Raw genomic sequence first — 6000 nt, 5'->3', positions numbered from 1 at the left:
CACTCAAGATTGCGTCCTTCCACCTCCCCCCCCCCCACTAAGTAAAACGCAGGAGCCAGAAAATGTCACCTTTAAAATTATTGTCCATTTACAGCAGGTACTACATTGAAATCATTTTCCTCCAAGACATACTGACACAGCAGTATTTTTGGCTCCAGAAATAAGAATTTAAAGCATTAAATAGAAAAAAGCAGCTATACTAAGACTGCATGTGATGTAACCATTTCACATACTTTTTATATCATATTAGCTAAACGTGTGAACATGAATTCGTCATTGCATACAAATTAATTCTATATTACACACAGCTCCATTATCAATTTGGTTGCTTACTTTCATTTCAAAAAGTGGATGTGGAAGCACAGTACTTTGTGCAACTCCACATTTCTATAAATATGTGATGAACAGACATTGTGCTACCTTCTGTGATATGGCTTAGCACAGAAGATGAAATAATGATGAATGATTGCGTCTAAAGGACTCTGTGCCCTTAAAACAGCTTGCCTAACAATTTTCTCTCCTCCGCCTATCTTTCAGTACGTAGGTACAGAGAACATTCAAAACAGTACATTCTCACTAGCGCTTTCATGATCTCGCCACAGCAGGGATCATTCACATTTTCAAAGGGGGGGGGCACATTAGATTGCTTGCCATACAACAAAAGGGCATCCATGCAGGTCTCAGCAAAGCCTGTGACAATGTGTTCTCCACTATTGCTTTCTGGGGACTACAGTACCCATGGTATTTGGATGAGTAGGTGGCTCAGTACCATAGATCACACTATGGTGCCATCAGACACTATTGGCCAAGAACTGAGAGGCCTGTGGTTCAGAAGTGGAAACAACTATGCAGAGCCTTGTGGAAAAACTGCTGCACAAGAGGCAGGGAGGCAAGCAGAATCTGAATCAAAATTAGAATTATTTGGGGACTGTGTAGATAGGAAATAGGGAAAGGGGTAAGATTCTTCTCTGGCTTAGATACAAATATGGGCCAGAGAAGAATTTGAGGTCTATAATGTTATCCTTGTATTTAAGGCCATTATGAGTCCTAATGTGGAACTTAACTTGCCTTGTTCCTCCATCTATATAGTCTGTTCCTATCTTCTTTTTCCAGAAGTATTATTTCAAGCTTAGTAGAGGCCCATTTTTTAGGGAGGGGTAGAAATGGTCCAGAGCTCTTGGATATATTCTAAATTAAGTTTTTGTTATAATAACATTTGTTGTAATTACTTCTGCATAACTCTTAACAACCTAGTTTCCACATTTGACTAAGGAAAAAAATGCCCTGCTTTGTTCTACAGAAATCAGCAGGTAAAGTTTTCAAACAACTGAAAAATAAGCATAATTGCCCAGCCATGCCTGCATATCAAATTGCTGTTAAAGGCATGGGAGGAAGATTTGACAAAAACAAATTAGCAACCCTACAATAATAAGAAAGAGGAGCAGTGGCAGCTGGTCTAATGCACAAGAAAGGACAGATGCACCTCCCTTGCTTGTTTCCCTCTGCTTAATTATATTGCTTTGACATGTAGCTTAACCAGGGCTGACTTAATTGTGGCAGCTAGAGTGGTGACTGGGAGCAGCTGCCAGGACCATACAACACTGGTCCTAAAGGATCTTCACTGACTCCCGGTACATTTCCAAGCACAATTCAAAGTTACAGGTAGGTAGCCGTATTGGTCTGCCATAGTCAAAACAAAATAAAAATAATAAATAAAAAAATACTTCCAGTAGCACCTTAGAGACCAACTAAGTTTGTTCTTGGTATGAGCTTTCATGTGCATGCACACTTCTTCAGATACACTGAAACAGAAGTCACCAGGCCCTCATATATAGTGAGAGGGTAGGGAGTGGTATTACTCAGAAGGGTGGTGGGAATGGGTGATTGGCTGACAGGTGTGGAAAACCTGTTGACAACTGTTAATGACTGCAATTGAGTATAGGACTACAGCCTTAGACTTGGCCTTACTCTGCACACATTTCATGTGGATGCACACTTCTTCTGATACCTGAATCAGTATGCGAAGAAGTGTGCATGGACACGAAAGCTCATACCAAGAACAAACTTAGTTGGTCTCTAAGGTGCTACTGGAAGGATTTTTTTTATTTTTTATTTTTATTTTGTTTTGACAATTCAAAGTGTTGGTGCTGACCTTTAAAGCCTTAAACAGCCTTGGCCCTGTATACCTGGAGGAGCGTCTCCACACCCATCGCTCAGCCCAGACACTGAGGTTCTCCTCCAAGGATCTTCTCCCAGGAGTGAGGTTACAGAGAACCAGGCAGAGAGCCAGCTTGGTAGTGTTGCCCTCCCTGTGGAACGCCCTCCCATCAAATGTCAAGGAAATGAACAACTATCTCATTTTTAGAAGACATCTGAAGACAGCCCTATATCAGGAGTTTTTAAATATTTGATGTTTTAATATGTTTTATATGTACTGTAAGCCGGCCAGAGTGGCTGGAGAAACCCAGCCAGGTGGGTGGGGTATAAATATTATTATTATTATTATTATTTAGCAGAAACAGGATACTAACAACAATACAGTAGCTCCTGAAAAGCTCACTATATGATGGTTTTCACTACATGAATAGGAGCCACTTAGTAACTCCAGAATTTCCAAGACTCATCTCCACAAATTCCAAGTAGCTACTAACAAGAAGCAACTTTTGGCTCACTGCTTTGTCGGAGAGACAAAATATACAAAATATACAATTTTTCTGGTTCATTCTTACAGCTACTCAGATCTTACTCTGTAGGCGCTTACTTTTGGTGTGCTACAGCATGGATTATAAGTAAAAACATGACAAAACAGATACTAGCTATTTTACCTGCCTCTTATATCTTGCCTCTTTAATAACCCTAGTCTGTTAATACAGGTCCTGTCCCTTTAATCAGCTGCATAGAATGTAAAAACAAAACAAAAGGCATAACCTTCCCTGGCTTGGAGAAGCAGGAAAAAGACTGACTATAATTAATTTCTCTCCACTAGAATACTGTACAAAATCTCAGGGGAAAAAGTAGCTAACAACCCTAAGGTGGTATTTTAAATTACTTCCATCTTACCAACTATGTTTCATGCACTTTAACCCTCTGCTCCTGAAGTATACCCTGTCAGAGCTTAAACCAGAAGTATATGGAAAATGAAGGATTTTTTTTTCAATGAAAGAATAATTCCTATTTATAATGGGGTGTGTTAAAGGCACAATAGTTAAGAAGCTTTTGCAGCTTTCATTGCAGTAATTCTTGGGGTGGATTCGACTACATGAAAAGAAATGTCCTTTTTCTTTTCGTTTATCATACATTTCCCCAGTTAAAGAGTGAATCAAGAGATAACTTTCAGTTGTCATCTCAACAGTGGGTAAAAAATGTTTACTTCACCTGTTTAGCATAATGCACAATTTCTATATGCTTCGCCAAAAATTTCTCTCCGTATAACAATGCAACATAATCTGTTGACATTTTTGCTCATGCCCTCTTGTCAAACAGAGTTTTAGGTTTAGGTCTTATGTTATTTGCTATGATATTCATGCTATTTCATATTCATTCTTCATCCTTTTTTAAAAAGAAAACCATTCACTTGAAGGTTATTACTTTGAAGCATCTATCACTTCTTCTTGAAAGGAGAGCCAGGGAAACATGATATTGACATTATCTTTGTGATAAATTTAGAACTAGGAAGAAAAATCACTATGCTGGCATTTCCTGAATGTGTCCCTCAGTTTATCCCACTTGTCACCCCCTGATCCCACTTTACCTCTTCTAGTAGGGAGTACAGTGATGCCACTCTAGTGGTTAAGGCTGAAATTATAACCCCACATAGTTCTGAGTACACATTGACTATGCATATAGAGTTCAAGGAGCCCTGGTTCATATCTTTCTTTGGCTACAAATTACCTGTGAACCGCATTCCACCCATGTACACACAATAGGAGGATAATAATGCAGCCTATAACATGCAGATGATAATACAGATCTGTACAACCTTACTTGGAACTTGGAAGCAAGCCTCAATGAGCTTGGTGGGCTTATTTTCTGAGTAAACCAATCTAGAACCACACTATGGTTGTGTTGGCATTATGCATGCAATTTATTGCCAGGCACACACATAACTCCTGTTGCTATTTATTATTATCTACCAGAATTTTTACCCACCCTTCATTATGAAATCCGAAGGCAACTTACAAAAATGGATGCTTACCCCTTCCTGGGTGGGTATCTGTCACGGCCTCTCGTGCCTGGCTGCCATCCCTGGTCTGTCAGAGCAGAGCGCACATGTCTGGGCAGCCATTAGGGAAATTCCCCTGGCTGCCTAGACATCTGGCAAGTTCCCGCCTACTACAGCATCTTAAATGGACCAATCAGTGGCCTCCCTAGTGGGTGCACCTAGCAGTCTGGGAGGGCATTGGCTGCATAAAAGTCTGCAGTGCTGTCCAGCCTCAGCACAGTCAGCGGAGAAGCAAACAACCCCCCCCCCCCATCCCCATTTTATTGTTAATCATCTTTATTTTCCAGGTCAATTTCATTTTGTTCTAAAATGTTTTCTGCCTTTCAGGTTGCTGCTTTAACAATGCTCCATTCCTTCATTCACAGTTTAACCTTACATTATTTTGTTTCCCGTGTATCTCCTGACCTTGCTATGGTTGCAGACATTTGCCATATTTGGGGCCAGGAAGGAATTTTCCCCGTAGACAAATTAGCCAGTTTAGAGGTTCTGCATGCACACGAAAGCTCACACCAATAACAAACTTAGTTGGTCTCTAAGGTGTTACTGGAAGGATTATTTTTTTATTTTGTTTCGACTACGGCAGACCAACACGGCTACCTACGTGTCTCAACTTTGGCGGTTAAAGCATTGGGTGGAATCCTAGTCTTCAAGCGTGGGGTGAAGTGGTGTATCACCCAATATGATCCAGCGGTGTTTTTAGAGTACCTCATTACAGGGGTCTTGGCAGATGTCCCAGTCCTGAAGCCAAACGTGCGGTAGATGGGCCTATAAGGCTTCCAGTGGCAGCCTTAAGATGGCCAACTCAGTAGATTGACATCTTGGAGAGACCACAATCCTGGCACACATCTGCAGCAGTTGCAGTCCTCCAGCAGGAGGCTGGAATGGATACACCCAATGCCTGAGCCAAAATCCCACCTACATTCTGTAATCAATAAAATTGTGGCCATTATTAATCCAGACCGTTGTCCGTCTGAGTTATTAATCATTTATAGACACTGATAGAGGGTGGATGGCACTGCGCCTGGGCCCGCAATGTAAAAATACATTATTAAGATCAGTTTAAAAACATTACAGCTTCCTTAATGTATGGGTAACCATCATATTGAACATATATTCCTTTATTTGGTTCTTTTCAGCTACAGACACAGGATGGAACTACAGAAATATTAACATACTAGAAGTTTCTTTGGGAATCCAAAATGGTTTGGAAGTGGTTTATGCCAATGAAACACCATCTACCGGTAATACTAAGGGTAGCCATGTGACCTACTTTACCAAGGGTAGTCCTCGTTTTAAAGCGTTGTCTGAGGACAGCCCTCCATTTGAAGGCATCCTCTACTAGAAGGAATGTCCAATCCAAGTCTGGTTTGAAGATTAGAAAACCATAAGAAGGCAGAGCAGCGACCTTGAACTTGTCCATCAACAGTTAGCACCTGGACATCAGACAGAGCAAGCACACAGGCCACCTGACTATAGGCTTCCCCACTATAGTGAGATACATTATATTTCTATTTAAATTATAGCAATTATTTCCACATTTCCATCTCTACATATATATTTAGCACACTAATATTCTATGCAAAGCTCTGTTGCCTTTTGACCTCTGCTTTGGTGTGGCATTCTCTTGTCTATTTGCAAATGGTCACCCTACCAATGGGTTAGAGAAGACAGGCAGCAGTAAGCATTCTCAGCAGCGTTTTGCAGCCCTCATCATAGGCAGCCCTTTCCCCCATAAAAGCAACACTTCTTGCTCCCCACAACTGTGAATAGAATTTTTC

The sequence above is a fragment of the Lacerta agilis genome, chromosome 1 (genome assembly GCF_009819535.1).
Source record: "Lacerta agilis isolate rLacAgi1 chromosome 1, rLacAgi1.pri, whole genome shotgun sequence".
Classification (NCBI taxonomy): Eukaryota; Metazoa; Chordata; class Lepidosauria; order Squamata; family Lacertidae; genus Lacerta; species Lacerta agilis.
This window is presented reverse-complemented; position numbering follows the sequence as displayed.